Here is a 25,402-nt window from a genome sequence, read left to right on the forward strand (position 1 = left end):
GTCATTCAGTTAGTTAATTCCAAAAAATAATTCTTAAAAATGTGTACATATATAGATAATGTAAACTTAGCTATGGTTATACTAGTTATGTACAGTGTGTGTGTATATATATATATATATATATATATATATATATATATATATATATATATATATATATATATATATATATATATATATATATATATATATATATACACATACACACATACATATACACACACACACATTATAGAGGTTTGCACCTTTTTTAAAAAAAAAACATGTTTATGGTCCACGGGATTAAAAATTGTGAGTTTAGTGAACCCTGAAGGTCTGAAAATTTGGCGACCCCTGCCCTAGATTACCTAGATGATGTAAATAGGGGGTTCTAGGTGCCAAAATAAAATAAATGTACCTTTGTAGCACGCACTTAAACTCTATATAAAAAGAACAGAAATTGAAATAATGAGAGAAATAAAAAACATAACTTAATATAAATATAAAGGTTTAATAAAAAGTAAAACATTTACATATATACATGCCTGCAATTTGTGACACAATCAATCCTCATAAATTATACAGTGTATCCACACAGAGAAATTATATATAGACTGGTAAGCCCATTGTGGCACATAGGTCAAAATATAAAAGATCTCTATGTTAGAGCAACTATGTTAATGTGAGTTACCACAAGCCTGGAACAATCCATTGGTATTAACATACTCTTTCAATCTGCAAAATACCACAATTATATTATTGAAAATGTTTGGGGAAATGCTCTTCCACCATTTTAGCCAAAGCAGATACTTAAGCTAACAAAATTACAAATAACCAACATTAAAGCAAAATAATTCACCTGCAAAAATAATCAGCAAAAACTAATGTGTGCTTTGCCTGCTGCTTTTTAAAAGACACCTTTGTTAACCCCTTAACGACCGAGGGACGTGCAGGGTACGTCCTCAGAAAAAAGGCAGTTAACGCCTGAGGACGTACCCTGCACGTCCTCGGTGTGGAAAGCAGCTGGAAGCGATCCTGCTCGCTTCCAGCTGCTTTCCGGTTATTGCAGTGATGCCTCGATATGGAGGCATCCTGCAATAACCTTTTACGGCCATCCAATGCAGAGAGAGCCACTCTGTGGCCCTCTCTGCACCGGACATCGATGGCCGGTATCGTTGGTGGGTGGGAGCCGGTGTGGGAGGGTGGGTGGCGGCCATCGATGGCCCTGGTCATGTGGAGGGGGGCGGGATCGTGGGCGGGTATGTCCGGGGGCGCGCGTGCACACGTGCATGAGGGGGCGGGGGCGGGCGCGTGCACGGGGAGGGAGCGGGTGGGAACCGCTACACTACGGAAAAAAATGTGTCCCAAAACAAAATAAAAGTGGGACATTTAATGCTTTAAAAAAAAAAACCTTAGGTGTGATTTAGGTGGTGGAGGTTGGTCCGTGGGGGGGGGGGGGGATTGAGCTACACTGCAGAAAAAAAAAATAAAATAAAAAAAAAATACACATTTGATTGCCAGTACCCAAGATGGCCCCCAATAAGGCTGAGAGGGAGGCTTAGAGAGCTGTTTTGGGGGGGATCAGGGAGGTTGGGGGTTAAGGGGGGATCCTAAACACAGCATATGTAAAGACTTTCTGCCAGTACTTAAGATGGCGGGGACAATTGTGGGGTGGGGGAGAGAAGGGAGCTGTTTGGGAGGGATCAGGGGGTGGGATGTGTCAGGTGGGAGGCTGATCTCTACACTAAAGCTAAAATTAACCCTGCAAGCTCCCTACAAACTACCTAATTAACCCCTTCACTGCTAGCCATAATACACGTGTGATGCGCAGCAGCATTTAGCGACTTTCTAATTACCAAAAAAGCAACGCCCAAAGTCATATATGTCTGCTATTTCTGAACAAAGGGCATCCCAGAGAAGCATTTACAACCATTTGTGCCATAATTGCACAAGCTGTTTGTAAATAATTTCAGTGAGAAACCTAAAATTTTGAAAAAATTAACGTTTTTTTTTACTTTGATCGCATTTGGCGGTGAAATGGTGGCATGAAATATACCAAAATGGGCCTAGATCAATACTTGGGGTTGTCTACTACACTACACTAAAGCTAAAATTAACCCTAGAAGCTCCCTACATGCTCCCTAATTAACCCCTTCAATGCTGGGCATAATACACGTATTGTGCACAGTGGCATTTAGCAGCCTTCTAATTACCAAAAATCAAAGCCAAAGCCATATATGTCTGCTATTTCTGAACAAAGGGGATCCCAGAGAAGCATTTACAACCATTTATGCTATAATTGCATAAGTTGTTTGTAAATAATTTCAGTGAGAAACCTAAAGTTTGTGAAAAAATTTGTGAAAAAGTGAACAATTGTTTTTATTTGATCGCATTTGGCGGTGAAATAGTGGCATGAAATATACCAAAATGGGCCTAGATCAATACTTTGGGATGTCTTTGAAAAAAAAATATATACATGTCAATGGATATTCAGGGATTCCTGAAAGATATTAGTGTCCCAATGTAACTAGCGCTAATTTTGAAAAAAAGTGGTTTGGAAATAGCAAAGTGCTACTTGTATTTATGGCCCTATAACTTGCAAAAAAAAGCAAAGAAGATGTAAACATTGGGTATTTCTAAACTCAGGACAAAATTTAGAAACTATTTAGCATGGGTGTTTTTTGGTGGTTGTAGATTGTGTAACAGATTTTGGGGGTCAAAGTTAGAGAAGTGTGTTTTTTTCCATTTTTTCTTCATATTTTATAATGTTTTTTATAGTAAATTATAAGATATGATGAAAATAATGGTATCTTTTGAAAGTCCATTTAATGGCGAGAAAAACGGTATATAATATGTGTGGGTACAGTAAATGAGTAAGAGGAAAATTACAGCTAAACACAAACACTGCAAAAATGTAAAAATAGCCTTGGTCCCAAACGGACAGAAAATGGAAAAGTGCTACGGTCATTAAGGGGTTAAACAGTTAGTGAAAAGGGATGGGCAAATGTGCTGAAAGTGTAATTTGTTTGGTAAAACAAATAGTCCTGTGGACATTCGTTTTGGACAGTCAAATGTTTATAAGAATGAAAATCCATTGAAATTCGATAATTGTCAAATGTTCATAATTAGATCGAAGATCCGCAATCGAAATTTAAAATGTAACATTCGATTTAACAAATACGTTTCACAAGTTCAATAGTTGATATGTTAGGGAATTTAGTAAATTGATACATAATAGATATGAATATATCAATATAAATATATCAATTTGAATGTTTCTATTTCGAATATTGCATAATTTAAATATTACATTTAAAGAGAGCATTAGAAATACTATAACAAATATTTCAATTTAATTTTTTTTTAATTCAAAGATTGCATCTTTCTAACAGAATTATAAGAAAAATTTAAATTGAATATTACATTTAAAGAAAGCATTGGAAATACTATTACATTAAACGAATGTTATAATGTTGTACAAACATTCAAAATTAAAAACATATAAACTAATGTGTTAAAATTATTTCCATTATCCGAATATTGCAAAACATTCGCTGATCCTTATTAGTGACTTTTTTTCTCCCAGGTATGTGGTGAAACTTTTGAGATTTTCAGGGATATTTCATAAACTTTTATAGACTGCCTCTACATAAGTGATACTATTTACTATACACGAAACAGTTGCATCCAAAACTCTGAGAAAATTGATCCTTCTCACCGAGTAGTTATCCTTCAATAGTAGTTGATAAAATACAGGTTATACAATTGCATTACTTAAAGGGACACTGTACCCAAAATGTTTCTTTTGTAATTCAGATTGAGCATGAAATTTTAAGCAACTTTCTAATTTACTCCTATTATCAAATGTTCTTCATTCTCTTGGTATCTTTATTTGAAATGCAAGTATGTAAGTTTAGATGCCGGCCCATTTTTGGTGAACAACCTGGGTTGTCCTTGCTGATTGGTGGATAAATTCATCCACCGATAAAAAAGTGCTGTCCAGAGTACTGAAACCAAAAAAAAGCTTAGATGCCTTCTTTATCAAATAATGATAGCAAGAGAACGAAGAAACATTGATAATAGGAGTAAATTAGAAAGTTGCTTAAAATGGCATGCTCTTTCTGAATTACAAAGGAAAAAATTTGGGTTCAGTGTCCCTTTAAGTCTTTCTGGCGTGAGAAATAACTAACAAGTACAAAAAACGCAGCATGTATTTCACTATTTGATTAAAACTTTTTCAATGATTGCAAATTTCATTTTATATGAAATGTAAAGGTTGAATTTTATTACTTGTTTAATAATACTGTTGAAATTATAATAAAAATATTTTTTGTTCTTTTGTTAAAGTCAAACATATTCAAAAGTGAGAAAAAATCTAATAAGACTCAATGACCTCCATAAGTAAACTGGTACATTTAATTTGTTTTTAATTAGAAAAGCTAAATTAAGGACAATAAAATTATTTCAGCGTGCCTCAATAAAAAGAAAAGCCTGTGTGCTCTACAGAAGATTTGCAAAATAGCATTTCTAAAACTAATTGAATTGCAAGTGAATAGCAGTATTTATACAAATCTTCTCACCTGAACGTGGGCAGAACACTAGCACAGCATGTCTATTTCATTGCTGAAACATTTGTATAAGTGTCTCTAAAGTAAGATAGCCTTCTATTTTTAATGTGGGGCCTTACCTTTGTTTTGATAGAGAGGATCATTTTATTTTGAAAGCTCCATTTCCCTTTAATTATGGTAAATATGGTATAAAATGAACTAAGAAATTGTCATTTTTACATTTACAATAAAGAGGAGATTTAAAGGGATAGGAAAGTCAAATTAAACTTGCATGATTCAGATAGTGCATGTGATTTTAAGACACTTTTAAATCCACTCCTATTTTCAAATGTACTTTGTTCTCTTAGTATCTCTTGCTGAAAAAGAATATGCACATATGTCAAACTAGTCAGAGCTAGCTGCTGATTGGTGCCTGCACATATTTGTTTCTTGTGATTGGCTAACTTGATGTGTTCAGCTAGCTGCCAGTAGTGCAATGCTGTTCCTTCGGCAAAGGATAACAAGATAATGAAGTCAATTTGATAATAGAAATACATTGAAAAGTTGTATGTTCTATCCAAATCATGAAATAAAGTTTTAGAGTTTTCAGTCTCTTTAATTGTGAAGGGATAGGAAAGTCAAAATTACATTTGCATGATTCAGATAGAGCATGTCATTTTAAGACACTTTTAAATTCACTTTTTTTTCAAATGTGCTTTGTTCTCTTGGTATCCCTTGTTGAAAATGAATACGCACATATCCTACACTAGTGGAAGCTAGCTGCTGATTGGTGCCTGCATACAGTGCAATGCTGTTCCTTCAGCAAAGGATTACAAGAGAATGAAGCATATTTGATAATAGTAGTAAATTGGAATGTGTATGTTCTATCCAAATCATGAAATTAAAGGTTGGGGCTTCCTGTCCCTTTAGGTAAATGGCCTCATGAGTGTATCAATTGATTTTCTGAGAACATAGGGGTTCAGTTTCAGAGCTCCCCCATACATGTTAGAAAATAATGCACCAGTACTTTCCTTTACTGGGAATTTACTTTAGGGGTGTATTCAATATGATATAGAAAGATTATAGGTCTCTTCCCGTAATTCAATTTTGTTTAAATATATAACCCCAAAGCTAAAATTACACAAAATAAAAAAAAAATACAGAAAAAATGAACAAAGCTATCCAAAATAAATAATTTAAACCTAAACTAATACCCCTATAAAAAATCCCCCCCAAAATAAAAAACACCCCCTAATCTAGTACTAAACTACCAATAGCCCTTAAAAGGGCTTTTGTAGGGCATTGCCCTAAGTTAAACAGCTCTTTTACTTAAACAAATAACCAATTACCCCCTAACAGTAACCCCACCCCCACCCACTAAACCCCCCAAAATAAAAAACCTAACACTAAAAAAAACCTAAAGGGGCATTTGTATGGGCATTGCCCTTAAATGGGCATTCAGCTCTTTTTCTGCCTTTAAAAGGAAAATCAGCTCTTTTACAGCCTATTATATGCCTATTCTTAAAAAAAAAAAAACAACCTAAAACTAAACCCTAAATAGGTACTCACTGTTCCTGAAGTCCGGCAGAGAAGGTCTTCTTCCGGACGGCTCCATCATCTTCTATCTACCTTGCATTAAATTTTCAGTGTAAGATCGGAAGAAGAGGAGCCTCCACGCCACTGAGGATGGCCACCGCTAAAGACCTGCGCATCGGGGAAGACTGCTCCGCACCTCCGCTCTGCGCCGCCTTTGCACAGGATGAAGATAGAAGATGACGGAGCCACCTTGAAGACCTTCTCCGCTGGACTTCAGGAATGGTGAGTACCTTTTTTAGGGTTTAGTTTTAGGATTTTTTTTTTTTGGGGGGGGGGGTTATTTTTAAGATTTGGGATTTAATGGGCTGTAAAAAGAGCTGATTGAACTTTTAAGGGCAGCAATGGGTAGTTTAGTTTTTTTTAGTGTTACTGTGTTTTTTTTGGTGTGGTTGGTTGGATAGGGGGTTTTACTGTTAGGGGGTAATTGGTAATTTTTGTAAGTAAAAGAGCTGTTTAACTTAGGGCAGTGCCCTACAAAAGGCCCTTTTAAGGGTTATTGGTAGTTTAGTATTAGATTAGAGGGTGTTTTTATTTTGGGGGGATTTTTTTATTTTTATAGGGGTATTAGTTTAGGTTTAAAAAAATTATTTTGGAGTAGCTTTGTTTATTTTTTCTGTAATTTTACTTTTTTTATTTTTTGTAACTTTAACTTGGGGGTTTGTATTTTCAAACAAATACTGCCCTCTGGGCAGGCTTATCGCCTAGCAAATAATAATATACTCTATAGAGGATCGGAAACATGTGCATTTGCAATTGGACAAATGTAGAAAACTAAATATTTGTTAATCATTGCATTTGTTTGAAAATGTTACATGAGCAGTCCCTTTATCAAAAAGCAAACAAATGTATGTGACAAACAATGTTGTTGACTCATTCATGCTATCAAATTTGTTACTCTGAAGGCAGAAAAGGCTTTTCTGTAACCATGTACGTTGCTGGTTTGGGGTTTGCATTTATAATAGTGCTATTTCCGATAGCGAGCAGGAGGAAGGGAGAGTATATTAGTGCCATCCAACCAAGAAAACATTTAATGGTCAGCAAAGTACAGGGTGCATTGTGATTGTTAAAGGGTGAAATATAACTGACTATACATTTGAAAATATTACAAAAATAAAGTAAAATATCATTAATTGTTTTCAGGGGATTATGTCAGGTCATGGGCAGAATAGAGTGATTGCAGAGTAAAACTAGGCAGTGCATGAAAACTAGGGCACCAAGAAGCTGTGGGCAGAAGCAGGTGAGACCTCCCAACCCTTTACAATCCCACACGATCCAGGATGGATGTCTGGTGCTGGAGACTGACCATAGGTAGCTGCATCGCTATGAATGATAACCAATATGGCTAAAATGCTTTAAATAGTTTTATAACAATAACAAAATAATTATTACTTCTCAAACTATTTTATTTGACTAAAAAAAAATAATCAATAAATGTAGTGCATAGAAATGTATGTTTCCCTCCTACTTATCTTCATCAATTGTTTCCTTTCTTCCTCCTTTCCTTTCTTCTTCTCTCACTGTCTTTCTTTGCTGAATAACTAAATGGTTATTTCACTTGCATAAAGGTTAAATCAGAGTAAGATAATTGCAGGATTTTTGGTACACTTTGAAAATTATGATATGATTAGTATAATCTTTCTAATTTGCTGGGAATTACACAGTTACATAATGTTTTGTTGTTTTTACTGCAATTACAACTGATTTGTTTTAAAATATATGGAATTCTGCATCTATGAAGACTGGGTTTATAGTTTGTGTATGCATTTTACATCTTTCCATTTAATTATGCTGATTACCCAGTTAAGGATACAATGCATTTGGGCAATTGAATTTGTATATTGGACCTGTTAATCTCTGTTGAAATTTTAATATTTTAATGCAAATTATTTTCTTAAAGCATATTATAAACTTGGCTTGAACTTGTTTAATTTTATATCGTTCTATGTCCAGTAGATTTTTTAAAGAGTTTTGTAAGTTTCACCAACAAGTGTCTTTGGTTAAAGGGATACTAAACCCAATTTTTTTATTTCATGGTTCAGATAGAGCATGAGATTTTAAGCACCTTTCTAATTTACTCCTATTATCAATTTTTCTTTGTTCTCATGCTATCTTGATTTGAAAAGCAGTACTGTAAGCTTTAGAGCCAGACCATTTTTTGTTCAGCACATGGATAGCACTTGCTGATTTGTGGCTAAATGTAGCAAACCAATCAGCAGCTCTACCAAGGTGCTGATCTAAAAAAATGGAACAGCTCCTAACCTTTTATTACTGCTTTTTCAAATCAAGATAACATGATAACAAAGACAAATTGATAATAGGAGTAAATTAGAAAGTTGCTTAAAATTGCATGCTCTATCTGAATCATGAAAGAAAAAATGAGGGGTTAGTATCCCTTTAAGGAGTCTGTGGTTGACCTTGAATAACGTAGTATCAAATGCTAACAGTGCCTTTTATTACCAACTTTGATATGTATTTCTGAGAGCCTTTATATCTGTTAATTTGTTTAATGAATCATTTTAGAAACTGTCTTTGTCCCATTTGATACATTATGTTGCTGCCCTTGAGTTCTTTTTGCAAAGTCATTATGTAAAGATGTCTGACAGCTGGAAGGGATTATGTCAATAAGTAGCAATGTTTTAATGGGGTTTTTTTGTATCTAGACTTTGTTTTGGAAGACAAGTTAATACTTCCTTTCTCCCAAATGAGCTCTTTATTCCATTCTTAGATTCATCTGTTTCTGATAAGAATTTTTTGTTACTAATCTATTCTTGAATGATAATTTTGTGGTTGGACAATTATATTGCAGAAAACCCGAACAGGGGTCCCAATTTTGCTGCCACAACTTGAGTCCTCTGGATTGACTGGAATTGGATTTTGGTGTTTTACGCTTTCTTTGAACTGTTTGCACAGTTAGATGTCCTGTGCTTTGCAGTTTTTCCTTTTGAACATTTTCCACTTTGTCTTGTGTTAATATAGAAGGATCTAGAATTGAAGTGTTAAATAGCTAATACTGCAGGTAGTGAGCTGCAGGAAAGTATCTGAATTCTATTTTATCTGTATTTTGTCTGTAGTGGCTCATTATTTTATCACTTCCTATATTTTTATATGTTAAATGTCTGTTGGATATCAGCCTTAAAATCCCATGGTACTTGTCAGTTATTAAAAATCATCAATATGTTATTTACAGTGAATCTCTTATTTTAGAATTAGGGTAACTGCATGCTAATAGCATTTTGTACATCTCTTGTGATTATTCCTCGGTAAAGCTGTTGTGATTTTTTTTTTTACCTTTTTGGCAAGTAGACAATTTCTGCAATATATTTTGTTTTTTCAGCCAGGAAGGTTCATATTTGTATTCTAGGGAGCAATATTGGATGGTATATGGAAATATTGTTTAGGATTCTATAATGAATTACTTTCTTTGAATCTTTAGATTAATATAGTAAAACAGTTTTACAATGTATAGCATTACAGTACTAAAATAAAAAAGCACAAATATAATTAAAAAAAATAATCCAAAACATAAATAAGAGCTATGATAAACCTGTGCAATATAATATAAATCTAAAACCCATTGTGCAAAAATAAAATAAAATGCATGTATATAAATATACATACAGGTGTATATATATATATATATATATATATATATATATATATACTGTATGTATATATATATATATATATATATATATATATACTGTATGTATATATATATATATATATATATATATATATACATATATATATCAGATATGATTATTTCTTTCCTAAGATGTGGTGAGTCCATGGCTTGAGTAATTACTGTTGGGGAATATCACTCCTGGAGGCAAAGAGCACCACAGTTAAACTGCTAAGTATCACTCCCTTAGCCACCACCCCCAGTTATTCTCTTTGCCTTCGGTGCATGGAGGAGGTGAAGTTTAGATGTCTGAAAGAAACATTTTGATTTCATCTATAATCAAGTTTTGGGGTATAGCCGTATTCAACGTCATTCCTTGCAGTCGGGTAGTGATGGCTTTAAAGCAGTTAGGAACTTGTAAAGAGGTACTTACTGCGTTTTCCTAATAATTGCTACCCTAGTTTAGAAAGCCAGAGTTGGCTACTCTGTTTTTTCTTTTTTAAAGGTCTCTGTGAAGAACTGTGTCTCCTCATACCTTGTAACTGTCTACATGCCTGACAGCGGAGCAGGTAAGTGCTTTTTCTTCCAGTTGGGGAGACCATGTACTTAGCAAATTAAAAGACTGCTTATTTATTGGGACATACTGTAGATAATCCTGTTGTATGGGTTACACTGGGGCATGAAGCAGGCACTGTTGCATGTGTGAGACTAACATTTAAACTCTGTTAAAAAGAAAGGGTAAAATGTTTTCATTAGGCTTTATTTTCTGACACATATTTACTTGATAAAAAAATTCAAGTTTAAACTGAAAGTAAGGCTGAATTTGCTATTTCAGCAGTTTATTAATTTCCCCTTTGCTTTAAAATAAAACAATGCAACATTTTAAACTGTCCGGTTTGATTTTTTATTTTTTTATTTCTGGTACTCAGTGTACCAGGAAGCTATTTTTAGTGCCACTCTGTGTCGCAGCAGTAATTTGAGCTCAGCAGTTATGGTCACATGTCCAGCTTTACTTCATAACATTTCTGAGGAAAAAGTTGTTTGTCTCCATTTCTGGGTGATCCGGTCTTAATTGGTAGTGGTAAGGCACCTCAGTAATTAAGGTGTGGGGTTGCCTAAGGGGTATTTTAGAAGTTTATTTGATGTTTATTAAATGTTTTTTTCTTAGCTTTTCTCACATAATTTTAGCTGGGGATCTATCCTAATTTGGGATAAAATTTAAAGTGTATTTTTTCCTTAGCTTATTTTAATTAAATATTAAAATCTTTGAAACTTATCTGTACAAGTTTATTTACTGTTTTACAACATTTCTGATATGGAGCAAGAGTCTGTTTTAATGAATTCATGCTTATTATGTTTAGATGCACAAATTGCAGCTCCTATGCAATTTTGTTCTTTATGTGTCAAGAAAACCTTGCAAAATAAAGGTAACATTTTTGAGCCTAATGTCTTTCAGGATAATGCTGTTAAAATAATACCTTAGCTTTCTCCTGCTATGTCCCAAGCCTTAATGGCATCACATGCAGTGCCCTGTGGTTCCTCTATAACTCCTAGGGATGTTTATTTAAAATCAGAAATTGCTGCCCAGGTATCTTCAGCAGTTTCTTCGGCATTAGCTGCCATTCCCAGATTACAGGGAAAACGCAAGAGGAAATATTGAAATTCAGAAAGTAAGGTGCCTGTCCTCAGTTCTGCTTCCCAAGTTGCCCTTTCTCATAAGTCTGATGAGGAAGATACATTGGGACTTTCTGATTCAGACAGTATAATTCGGACAGTATAATTCCTTCTTCTAAGACTGAGGTGGTATCATTCAGATTTAAGCTTGAACACCTTTGTGTATTGTTAAAGAAGGTTTTAGCTACTTTACATGACTCTGATACCCCTGTCATTGTCACTCCTAAGATGTCTAGTAAACTTAATAATTTCTTTGATGAACCTTCCACTTCGGGGGGTTTTCCTGTGCCGGATAATGCTAGGGAGATTATCTCACAGGAATGGGAGAAACCAGGGGTGTCTTTTTCCCTGTCTCCTATTTTTAAGAAAATGTTTCCTGTCAAGGACTCCATTAAAGACCCTTGGTATACTGTACCCAAAGTGGAACGGGCCATTTCGACTCTGGCTAAGAGAACCACTATTCCTATTGAGGATAGCTGCTCTTTAAACAATCTGATGGACAAGAAGCTGGAGGCTTATTTGAAAAAAAAATTATGTTCATCAAGGTATCCAATGGTAACCTGTGGAGTGTATTGCCACCGTGACTAGTGCGGCATCTTATTGGTTCAATGCCTTGTATGATTCGCTTCAAGTAGAGACTTCCTTGGATAAAATTCAGGATAGGATTAAAGCTCTTAAATTGGCCAATTCCTTTATTGTACAGGTAAGATAGAAGCAGGAGCGCTATAGCTAAAGGTGAATCAAATTGTATGTGGTAGTACAATGACTAAAGTGAAGTGAATTTAGTGATAGAAAACTTAACAAACTAATTGTTTCTAAATGTCAAGTATATAATCATATATATGGGAGGATATCGTAAATCAATGTGTGCATGTGGTTAAGAATAAAAGGATGACCAGTGAGCAATATAAGGATAACCAGTAAACAGTGAATAAATATGGCTATGCCAAATTTAATAACATATAGATTATATTAAAAGATTTACACAGTAAAAACGGATTTACACAGTAAAAAACGGACGAAGTATAGGTTGCCACCAATAAAAAACATAAATTACAAATTGAAACAGGCCTTGCAAATCGAGCAAACTGGGACTTGACACAGTCCGAGATAAACATCCGAGGTAAAAGTTCCAAAGTTGAAACTAGGTATAGGATTGCAGGCACGGCAAGCTTACCTCCAGCCTGTGTGTACTTTATCGGTCTCTGCAAATGAAGTTACCCGCCGTAGCGGGATGACGTCACCTTTATGGCGCTGTCCTGGATCCACCGCCTGATTGGTCTTTTGGCGTAGCGGCTCCAAATTTAGAAATGAATCTCCAACAGCAAAGTGTCTGCTCTTAAGTGCCTGTCAGCACGCAGGATACTTCAAAGAGGATGGTGTGTAGAAGGAGGTAGCTCACAATCTCCAGATGCAGGGAATCTGTGGTATCGCTATGCGATGAAACAATCTGTCCTGTGCTACCTATTAGACCTTGCTGACCTTAGTATTGTCAGTTTCCTTTCAGTAGACTTTTCAGGCTTCAGAGAATAGCTCATACACTAGGTAGCTAATCCCAATATTGATTGAGTCCAAACTTATAGTTTCAGCTTCAAATAGAAAACAGTCTCAAGAGTTGTGACAGTCTCAAGAGTTGTAACACATCAACGCGTTTTCTCCCTATACAGGGCTTTTTCAAGATGGATAAGTTACAACACCTATACCCTTTTTAAAGGTGTTTCCCAATTTTCATTGGTCAAAAGTTAATTGACCATCACTTAAGGTGGAAACCAGTTTATTAAGGTGGTATTGGCAAACCTATACACTAAGGCAACCAATAGCTACAAATAAATTAATAAATAAATTAATATTTTAATATTAGCAATCGTGATTAAAATAGTGATAATCTTAATAAAAATAGTGTAATCTAAAATAAGAACTAAACAATGCCAGAAATATTAATTTTGTGGTAATTATATTGGGTACTAAATAGCAGATTAAATGTAATGTGTGCCTGACTCTAAATAGCCAGAAGTTAAGGAATATGACAATAGAAAACTGGAAATCTAATCTAATTGCAATAGATATAAAATATAGTTAGTCTAGTAGAAAAGGGGAAATGTCCAGCTCAGAGTTGAGGCCCGCAGGAAATAATGTGTCATATTTATATATAAATTCAGCCTCTTTTAATTTTAGGAATTTTTCTATGTTTCCCCCTCTCCAATTCTGCTTGACATGCAATACCCCCCAGTATTTCAGATCTTTAGTGTTACCATTATGTATTTGTTTAAAGTGCTTATAGAGATTAGTGTCCTCAACTCCCTTCTCAATGCATAGGAGATGCTCCCTGATTCTATCCCTGATCATTCTTTTGATTTCGCCAAAGTACATCAAATCACATGTACACTTGATAACATAGATCACCCCTTTAGTGGAGCATCTGATACACTCTTTAATGGTAATCTCTTCTCCTGACTTAGGTACACTTACTAGACTTCTTTTATCACTGTGCTTACACGCCTTACAGGAATAACAGGGAAAAAAAACCTGATATTTTTTCTCCATATAGATTCTTTTTGTATGAGCATTGTTTTTTATTTCCATTGCGAGCACTAGGTGCCAGGATAGATTTAAAGTTTTTAGTTTTTCTAAATACCATTCTGGGTTTATCTGGGAGTAGATTCCCTATTATGGGATCATCTTTAATAAATTCCAATGTTTGTTTAAGATCTTTCTCATAATAGTAAGTGTACCTAAGTCAGGAGAAGAGATTACCATTAAAGAGTGTATCAGATACTCCACTAAAGGGGTGATCTAGTGTTATCAAGTGGTACATGTGATTTGATGTACCTTTGAAAAAGCCACGTTACGTGGCGAAACATGTCAGGGACGTTAGGGCAATGGTGAGGAGTCCTAGGAGCTCCTGTGTTTTTTAGCAAGCCTTAAGCTACCGATTCAATTACTGTAGTCTTTTCACTCAATTTATTCTAAGTCTACTGAGAGCTAGGAATGGTTAATATTTACATTTGATCCGGCTAGCCAGAGTGTCACTGACAATCATGTTGCATTAATTAACCTAGCACCCGAGAACGCTGGAGAGCATATTACTCTCCCAGGCAGTTAACGGTTACAGCTGTAAATTTAGTCAGTATACCTAATATCACGGATTACATGTATGTACAAAACTGTGATTTATATAAGCATATCAATTTTTTATAAAATAGCCGCAAATGTCAGTACACGCTAATGCATAAACAGTCACAAATGTGCAGTTAAGTCGTTGCAACATTATTGAAGATTTAAACTATTAGACACAAGTGTGTGTAAAAAGATAGACACAGCTAACCTCTTACAAAACTGAGCAGGCAAATAAGGTCCTGTGAATCACTATAACATGACAGGACATAAGCTACTGTGATTTTTATTAAAACTTTCTAGACCGAAATTTGTATAAGAGTGTAAAAACTGAGACACAGTTAACCTCTCAGACAACTGAATAACACAGTACACTGATAAACTGCCTTGTATAATTTATAGAAGGTTGAAGCTGGTAATATACCTAATTTAACGACAAATTATATTGCTTAAATTGAGATATATACAAGTTTATTACACACAAAAAGCAGCGAATACAGGCACAGTCTAATGCAAAAACACTCTGCTGAATTATTAATATATAACAGAGCAAATGAGAATTATTTGGATTGTGATATGCATGTAAGAGTGACACCAGTACACGCCAATACACAAACAGTCTTGCGAACCACTAATATTTAACAGTGTATTTGAAACACTGCATCAATATTTAATAATTTGACTGAAACAGGTATACGCGTGGGAACAAATATTAGTTAATGTTTGATATGCTTGTGGGTGTGACATCAGCACACACTAATACATAAACAGTCTTGTGCATTATTATTATACAACAGTGTATTTGAGACACTGTTTCAGTATTAATACTCAGACTGAAACACATACATATGTGGAAGAGAGATACAATCAACCTCTCAGATAATCGAGCGAAGAAAGACTATATTTATAAACTGCTCTTTCTCTTGCAGATGGTTAAACCTGGTAATATATCCAACTTAGCCGGTAACACTTATACTCAATTCAAGGTATACATAAGTATAGTATACACAGACAACAGCGAATAGTAAGCAGGTTAATTAACTGCAACCCAAATTATATATATATAGGAGTATTTGCAGAAGTAATTTAAGTATTCTGTACAGCGACACGACAAGCCAAATAGACTACAATCGGTACATAAGTGTTGTTTTAAAGTTTTTTCCTATTTTATTTTCGAACCCCAATAAAAGTTAAATTTTAATTATAGTCAAGAGTATGTCTCTTCCATTCTTGGATTTCATTTTTTGATCTCTCATATTAAAATGACTCAATAAGTGACCTGTGAGTGCTTCCAAGTGTATTCTTTTCCTTTCTTGCTCCACAAATACATAATTGGTAACACTAAAGATCTGAAATACTGGGGGTATTGCATGTCAAGCAGAATTGGAGAGGGGGAAACATAGAAAAATTCCTAAAATTAAAAGAGGCTGAATTTATATATATAAATATGACACATTTATTTCCTGCGGGCCTCAACTCTGAGCTGGACATTTCCCCTTTTCTACTAGACTAACTATATTTTATATCTATTGCAATTAGATTAGATTTCCAGTTTTCTATTGTCATATTCCTTAACTTCAGGCTATTTAGAGTCAGGCACACATTACATTTAATCTGCTATTTAGTACCCAATATAATTACCACAAAATTAATATTTCTGGCATTGTTTAGTTTCTTATTTTAGATTACACTATTTTTATTAAGATTATCACTATTTTAATCACGATTGCTAATATTAAAATATTAATTTATTTATTAATTTATTTGTAGCTATTGGTTGCCTTAGTGTATAGGTTTACCAATAACAACTTAATAAACTGGTTTCCACCTTAAGTGATGGTCAATTAACTTTTGACCAATGAAAATTGGGAAAACACCTTTAAAAAGGGTATAGGTGTTGTAACTTATCCATCTTGAAAAAGCCCTGTATAGGAGAAACGCGTTGATGTGTTACAACTCTTGAGACTGTCACAACTCTTGAGACTGTTTTCTATTTTGAAGCTGAAACTATAAGTTTGCACTCAATCAATATTGGGATTAGCTACCTTGTGTATGAGCTATTCTCTGGAAGCCTGAAAAAGTCTACTGAAAGGAAACTGACAATACTAAGGTCAGCAAGGTCTAATAGGTTACACAGGACAGATCGTTTCATCGCATAGCGATACCACAGATTCCCTGCATCTGGAGATTGTTGAGCTACCTCCTTCTACACACCATCCTCTTTGAAGTATCCTGCGTGCCAACAGGCACTTAAGAGCAGACACTTTGCTGTTGGAGATTCATTTCTAAATTTGGGAGCCGCTACGCCAAAAGACCAATCAGGCGGTGGATCCAGGACAGCGCCCATAAAGGTGACGTCATCCCGCTACGGCGGTAACTTCATTTGCAGAGACCGATAAGTACACACAGGGCTGGAGGTAAGCTTGCGGTGCCTGCAATCCCTATACCTAGTTTCAACTTTGGACTTTTACCTTCGGATGTTTATCTCGGACTGTGTCAAGTCCCAGTTTGCTCGATTTGCAAGGCCTGTTTCAATTTGTAATTTATGTTTTTTATTGGTGGCAACCTATACTTAGTTAACGGAGACGTCCGTTTTTTACTGTGTAAATCCGTTTTTACTGTGTAAATCTTTAATATAATATATATGTTATTAAATTTGGCATAGCCATATTTATTCACTGTTTACTGGTTATCCTTATATTGCTCACTGGTCATCCTTTTAGTCTTAACCACATGCACACATTGATTTACGATATCCTCCCATATATATGATTATATACTTGACATTTAGAACAATTAGTTTGTTAAGGTTTTTCTATCACTAAATTCACTTCACTTTAGTCATTGTACTACCACATACAATTTGATTCACCTTTAGCTATAGCGCTCCTGCTTCTATCTTACCTGTACTATTGCCTGTAACCTATTAGGGACTCTTAGGTTATATCAGGGAGCTTGGTGAAATCACTCTGCGCTCATATCCAACTTGTTTGTACTTGTTTATTGTAGGTCCCTTTTTATGAGCTGCGGGTGTTTTAGGGATCTAATGGGTGCTCGAATTTTTTAGCACATTGTATAAATATTTTTACACACCTTTTTATTATACAACTATTTTGCACTAGACTACACAGACACCTTTACACCTACTTATAGGTGACTGAATATTCAGCTACACTAATAGGAGTTTGTAATTTTATGCTAATTTATATTCACTTCTTTTTGGAATTTCTTTTCCTCCTTAATCACTTCACTGAGTAATGTCTCTCTCCCCTAATATGGAGGATATTTTTGAATGCAGAGATCACTTATATAAAGAATTACATGAACACAAGGAAGACAAACAGATATAAATATAGAATATGAAAGTTTGGAAGATATTATGATTAAATTAGAAAAACTTCTAATCAAAGAATTAAAACAAAAAACTGAGATTGTCTTCCTAAATAAATATACTGAAAAGGTTTAATTCCTAAAGGTCTAATATTAACTAAAACTTGTGCTTTCCCTTTGAAAGAGATCTTCCAAAAAGAATGGGAGGAAGTATTAACTAAAGCCTCAGGAGATCTAATGGAAATTTTAAAGAAATCTAGGAAAGACACTCTGGTAGACCTAGAGAAAGATATTATAGAAATTAAAGATAAATTGAAAGACAAAAAGTCAACAGTCTTTAAAAACAAACAAAAAGCTATGATCGACAGGATAGATACACTAAATAAAGATATCCTAAAAACCAAATGGAAAAAAATTTGATAGAGATACCAAAAAAAACAAATCTAGACACAGTTAATGTAACGAGCAATATGGAACCCCAGACCTCTAAAGAGGAATGGACAGTAGTTAAGCTATAACAAAAGGAAAGATAATAGAAATTACAATAATAATTATTATAGACAAAACACCTATAGGAATAGAGAGAGAGACAGTAGAGATTACAATAGATCTTGGAGGCCAGACCATTCCTATAATGATAGGAAGGTATTATGCTGACATCTATAACTATAGGAAACCTGATGGGTGTGAGAGACAGAATGAATACCATTCAGGGGCAAGAAACGATAATTATAGTGGGTCACCATGATGGAAATAGTTCAGCACACACATAGAACTAACAGACCCATTTGGGATAACAAAGACAAATGGGAAACACCAGTGAGGAATAGGTACTCCCCCCTTAGCTATGATTCAGATAGAACTAGACACAAAGAGAATGAGGTCTCTATTTTAGTGAAGAGCCCTCTAAGGGAGGGCACATCAAAAGATTCTATGGAAAACAACAAGAATAAGTGTATGGACACACAAAAACAAAAAAAGACCCTTAGAGGGACAAGAGGAAGCGGGTCAGCACAAGAAGCAAAAAGGGGGGAGATAAAGAAAAATGGGGGTTTTAATTATTAGTAGTACAGTTTTACAAGAAGATGAACTAAGAATTCTTAGTCATGGTCTCTCTTTTGCACCTAGCAGTAGGCTAAATAAGTTTAACACTCACATTAATATAAAAAAGTTTGTTGAGGAATCTTACCTTAAAACGTTTTTTACATGAAAAGTCCTCTGGAAAAAGCCTGTACCAATAAGGTTGAGGCAAAATAAATAATTTTGTACATACCAACCTTAAACTAAAATCCATGTTTAACCCTGTTTCAGCTAAAGGGAACTATCTCGAGACCTTTGAAAAAATGGCCCTGAGAGATTTAAAGAAAAGTCAACCATCTAGATATTTAAAAATGAATATGACTAAAAAAGACACGTTACTCTTAGAAAAATTAAAAAAGAATAATGAGGTTACCATCAAGCCCGCCGACAAGGGGCGGGTGGGATTGTATGATGGATACCAGCTACTATGAACGGGAGGCCATGAGATGTTAGGTGACAAGAAAACATATAAAAAACTCGATTTGAACCCCACAAATAAATTTGCTGCACTGCTTAAAAAACTAATAAAAGAAGGTAAAGACTTGGGAATACTAAATGGGAAGGAGGTGGGAGTTCCTGGACCCTGTGCACCCTAGGGTCCCGGTATTCTACTTCCTTCCGAAAATACATAAAAACCTACACTACCACCAGGGAGACCGATTATTTCGGGTATAGGGGCACTGTCTTCAAATCTTTCACAGTACGTTGACACTTTTTTTACAGAAATTTGTAAAAAATTTAGACTCTTATTTGAGAGACTCCACTCAAGTCCTTAATATTTTAGAACAGATAAGACTGCATGATAATCTCCAATTTTAGTTACTGAGACATAACTTCGCTGTACACAATAATAGACCATGATAAGGGCATTATGGCCATCAAAAAATGTTTGGATACTGATCCAGATATGAGTATGGAACAAAAAGATTTTCTGCTAAAGAGTATAGCCTTTATATTGAAAAATAATTACTTTATGTATAATGACAAGTTTTATCTGCAGATAGAGGGTACGGCTATGGGCACGAGGTTCGCACCAAGCTACGCCAACCTTTTTTGTGGGCAGCTGGGAAGAATCTTTATTCCAGGAGGGTAGCTATGGTGCGAACCTCGTGCTCTATAGACGTACATTGATGATGTCCTGATAATATGGCGGGGGGTCTGAAGTGGAGTTACAAAAATTTGTTCACGAATATGAATGCCAATAATATGGGTATGCATTTTACTTTTGATTACAGTAAAGAAAGGGTAGTCTTTTTAGACCTAGAGATTATGGCCATCAATAATAGTTTTGGAAACAAGAACACACTTTAAGGAGGTGGATCTCCAACGATTTTGTACATGGCCAACAGTTGTCACCCTCCAACAATGGAAGGATAACATTCCTGTTGGACCAGAGTCTGAGAGGTGAGGAAAAAATTGTTCCAGACTCTCAGACTTTGAGAACCAAATGTAACACTTATTGATAAGTTCAAGGATAGAGGATACACAGATGAGGTTGTAAATAAGGCTGTGAGTAGGGGGCAAGAGAAACTGATAGGAACATCACTCCTTTCATACAAACAAAAAAAACCTCAATAAAAACATTGAAAAGATTGATGTGCCTTTTATTATGGAATACAATATAGATCATGGCATTATGAGAAAGATCTTAAACAAACATTGGAATTTATTAAAGCTGATCCCATAATAGGGAATCTACTCCAGATAAACCCAGAATGGTATTTAGGAAAACTAAAAACTTAAATCTATCCTGGCACCTAGTGCTCACAATGGAAATAAAAAACAATGCTCCATACAAATGAATCTATATGGAGAAGAAAATATCAGGTTTTTTTTCCCCTGTTATTCCTGTAAGGCGTATAAGCACAGTGATAAAAGAAGTCAAGTAAGTGTACCTAAGCAGGAGAAGAGATTACCAGTAAAGAGTGTATCAGGATGCTCCACTAAAGGGGTGATCTATGTTATCAAGTGTACATTGATTTGATGTACTTTGCGAAATCAAAAGAATGATCAGGGATAGAATCAGGGAGCATCTCCTAGCATTGAGGAAGGGAGTTGAGGACACTAATCTCTATAAGCACTTTAAATCAAAATACATAATGGTAACACTAAAGATCTGAAATACTGGGGGGTATTGCATGTCAGAGCAGAATTGGAGAGGGGGAAACATAGAAAAATTCCTAAAATTAAAAGAGGCTGAATTTATATATAAATATGACACATTATTTCCTGTGGGCCTCAACTCTGAGCTGGACATTTCCCCTTTTCTACTAGACTAAGTATATTTTATATCTATTGCAATTAGATTAGATTTCCAGTTTTCTATTGTCATATTCCTTAACTTCTGGCTATTTAGAGTCAGGCACACATTACATTTAATCTGCTATTTAGTACCCAATATAATTACCACTAAATTAATATTTCTGGCATTGTTTAGTTCTTATTTAGATTACACTATTTTTATTAAGATTATCACTATTTTAATCACGATTTGCTAATATTAAAAATATTAATTTATTTATTAATTTATTTGTAGCTATTGGTTGCCTTGGTGTATAGGTTTGTCAATACCACCTTAATAAACTGGTTTCCACCTTAAGTGATGGTCAATAACTTTTGACCAATGAAAATTGGAAACACCTTTTAAAAAGGGTATAGGTGTTGTAACTTATCCATCTTGAAAAAGCCCTGTATAGGGAGAAACGCGTTGATGTGTTACAACTCTTGAGACTGGTCACAACTCTTGAGGATTGTTTTCTATTTTGAAGCTGAAACTATAAGTTTGGACTCAATCCATATTGGGATTAGCTACCTTGTGTATGAGCTATTCTCTGAAGCCTTAAAAGTCTACTGAAAGCAAACTGACAATTCTAAGGTCAGCAAGGTCTAATAGTAGCACAGGACAGATTGTTTCATCGCATAGCGATACGACAGATTCCCTGCATCTGGAGATTGTGAGCTACCTCCTTCTACACACCATCCTCTTTGAAGTATCCTGCGTGCTGACAGGCACTTAAGACAGACACTTTGCTGTTGGAGATTCATTTCTAAATTTGCAGCCACTACTCCAAAAAGACCAATCAGGGCGTGGATCCAGGACAGCGCCCATAAAGGTGACGTCATCCCGCTACGGCGGTAACTTCATTTGCAGAGACCGATAAGTACACACAGTCTGGAGGTAAGCTTGCGGTGCCTGCAATCCTATACCTAGTTTCATACTTTGAACTTTTACCTCGGATGTTTATCTCGGACTGTGTCAAGTCCCAGTTTGCTCGATTTGCAAGGCCTGTTTCATTTGTAATTTATTTTTTTTTATTGGTGGCAACCTATACTTAGTTAACAGAGACGTCTGTTTTTTACGTGTAAACCCGTTTTTACTGTGTAAATCTTTAATATAATATATATGTTATTAAATTTGGCATAGCCATATTTATTCACTGTTTACTGGTTATCCTTATATTGCTCACCTGTCATCCTTTTATTCTTAACCACATGCACACATTGATTTACGATATCCTCCCATATATATGATTATATACTTGACATTTAGAAACAATTAGTTTGTTAAGTTTTCAGGTGGGGAGGCAGACTTTCTCAGTTCTCTCAAGCTTGGATACGAGATATCCCAGATCCCTGGACTGTGGACATAGTATCCCAGGATTACAAATTGGAATTTAAGACTTTTCCTCCCATAGGCAGATTCCTTCTCGTCAAGATTATCTGCAGAACAGATAAAGAGAAAGGTGTTCTTGAAATGTATACACATCTTTCCTCCCTGGGAGTGAAAGTTCCAGTTCCAGTGCAGGATCAGGGTCTCAGTTCTACTCCAACCTATTTGTGGTTCCCAAAAAAGAGAGAACTTTCCCGTCCCATTCTAGACTTGAACTGTCTAAACAAGCTTCTCAAAGTTCCATCATTCAAGATGGGGTCAGTTCATACAACCATAGACCTAAAGGATTCATATTTCATGTTCTTATTCACAGGGATCATCACAGATTCTGAGAATTGCCTTTCTGGACAAACATTTCCAGTTTGTGGGCCTTCCATTTGGTCTAGCCATGGCTCCCAGAATTTTTTCAAAGGTTCTGGGGCCCTTTGACAGTGATTTATTCCGTGGGATTGCTGTGGCACCCTACCCTGGACGACATATTGGTGCAGGCTCCAATTTTTCATCAAGCAAAATCTCACACAGAGATATTGTTGTCTTTTCTTCGTTCCCACGGATGGAATGTGAATCTGGAAAAAAGCTCCCTTTCCTCTGCTACAAGAGTAGTGTTCTTAGGGACCATAATAGATTCTCTATTGATGAAGATTTTTCTGACAGAGTTCAGGAAAAACAAAATCATTTCCTCTTGAATCTCTCTTCAGGCTTCTGCTCATTCTTCAGTGGCTTAATGTATGGAGATAAAAGGTCTGATGGTGGCTTCCATAGACATCATTCATTTTGCTCAATTCCATTTTAGAGCTCTCCAGTTGCGCATGCTTAGACAAGGGAATGGGGACCATGCGGATCTATCTCAGAGAATAGAGTTCGATCAGTCGTCAAGGGATTCTCTCCCGTGGTGGATTTCTCAGGATCATCTGTCTCAGGGCACATGCTTTCGGAGACCTTCCTGGTTGATCGTGACCACGGACTCCAGCCTGCTGGGCTGAGGAGCAGTCTGGAACTTGCTAAAAGCTCAGGGCCTTGACTCAGGAGGGAGTCTGCTCTTCCCATCAACATCTTTGAGTTGAGGGTGATTTACAATGCTCTATTGGCTTGGCCTCAGTTGTCCTCAGCCCAGTTTATCAGGTTCCAGTCAGAAAACATAACCTATGTGGCTTACATCAATCACCAGGGAGGAACTCAGAGTTCCTTAGCCATGAAGGAGGTTACTCGATTCTTCAGTGGGCAGAGACCCACAAGTGCTGTCTATCTGCCATCCACATTCCACGAGTAGACAACTGGGAAGCGGATTATCTGAGCAGAAATGACTTTTCATCCCAGGGAGTGGGAACTCCATCTGAGGAGTTTTCTAGCTTAGTCCTCAAATGAGGGGTGCCGGAGTTAGATCTGATGGCATCCCATCAGAACGCCAAGCTTCCAAGGTACGTTCAAGATCAAGAGATCTGCAGGGCCGTTCTGATAGATGCTTTGGTGGTTCCTTGGTTTCAGGTTGGCATACCAGTTTCCTACATTTGCTCTCCTTCCATGAGTTATTGCTCGTATCAAATAGGAGAGGGTGCCTGTGATTCTAATAGCCCCTGCTGGCCTCGCAGATCTGGTTTGAAGACTTAGTGGAGATGTCATCTCTCCCACCTTGGAGACTACCTCTGAGAAGACCTCCTGATTCAGGTCCCTTCCTTCATCCAAATCTCGTTTCTCTGAAGCTGACTGCTTGGAGATTGGATCGCTAAATTCTGTCTAAGTGTGGTTTTCTAAGTCGGCCTTTGAGACCATGATTCAGGCTTGCAAGCCTGTTACTAGAAAATATTTAACATCAGATATGGCGTAAATATCTTTATTTTTGTGAATCCAAGGGCTACTCTTGGAGTAGAATTATAATTCCTAGAATGTTATCTTTCTTCAGGAAGGCATGGAGAAGGGATTGCCAGTCAGTACCCTAAAGGGTCAAATTTCTGTTTTAATCAGTTTTACTACATAAACGTTTGGCGGATATGCCAGATGTGCAATCTTTTTTGTCAGGCCTTGGTCAAAATCAGGCCTGTCTTTAAGTCTGTTGCTCCTCCTTGGAGCCTTAACCTTGTTCTTGAAGTTTTACAGCTGGCTCCATTTGAGCCATTGCATTCCATAGACATTAAGTTGTTATCTTGGAAGTTTTGTTTCTTGTTGCTATCTCTTCTGCTTGAAGAGTCTTGGAACTCTCAGCTCTGCAGTGTGATTCCCCTTATCTTATTTTTCATGCCGATAAGGCGGTTCTTCGTACTAAGTTAGGTTTCCTTCCTATGGTTGTTTCTAATAGAAATATCAATCAGGAATTTGTTGTTCCCTCTCTGTGTCCTAATCCTTCTTCTTCCAAAGAACGTTTGGATGTTGTACGTGCTCTTAAATTCTACTTACAGATGACTAAGGATTTTCGCCAGTCCTCTGCCCTCTTTGTCTGTTTCTCTGGGAAACGTAAAGGTCAGAAAGCTACTGCTACTACTCTTTCTTTTTGGTTGAGAAGTATAATTTGTTTGGTTCATTCCACAAGAGTTGTTTCCTCTTCTTGGGCTTTCAAAAATGAAGCTTCTGTGGGAACAAATTTGCAAGGGCTGCAACTTGGTCTTCTATACATACTTTTTCCAAATTTTTCCAAATTTTATATTTTTGCCTCGACTCAGGCTTCTTTTTGGAGAAAGGTTCTTCAAGCAGTGGTGCCTTCTGTTTAGGACTACCTGTCTTGTCCCTCCCTATTTATCCGTGTCCTCTAGCTTGAGTATTGGTTCCCAACAGTAATTACTCAAACCGTGGACTCAC

General features: G+C 36.0%; 1 protein-coding gene across 1 annotated transcript in view; it reads right to left on the bottom strand.

Moving 5' to 3' along the window:
* QRFPR (pyroglutamylated RFamide peptide receptor) overlaps nt 1-25,402 on the bottom strand; it is a 167,780-nt gene that overhangs the window by 75,571 nt on the left and 66,807 nt on the right. The window lies entirely within an intron of this gene.

Source organism: Bombina bombina, chromosome 2, assembly GCF_027579735.1.
Source record: "Bombina bombina isolate aBomBom1 chromosome 2, aBomBom1.pri, whole genome shotgun sequence".
Classification (NCBI taxonomy): Eukaryota; Metazoa; Chordata; class Amphibia; order Anura; family Bombinatoridae; genus Bombina; species Bombina bombina.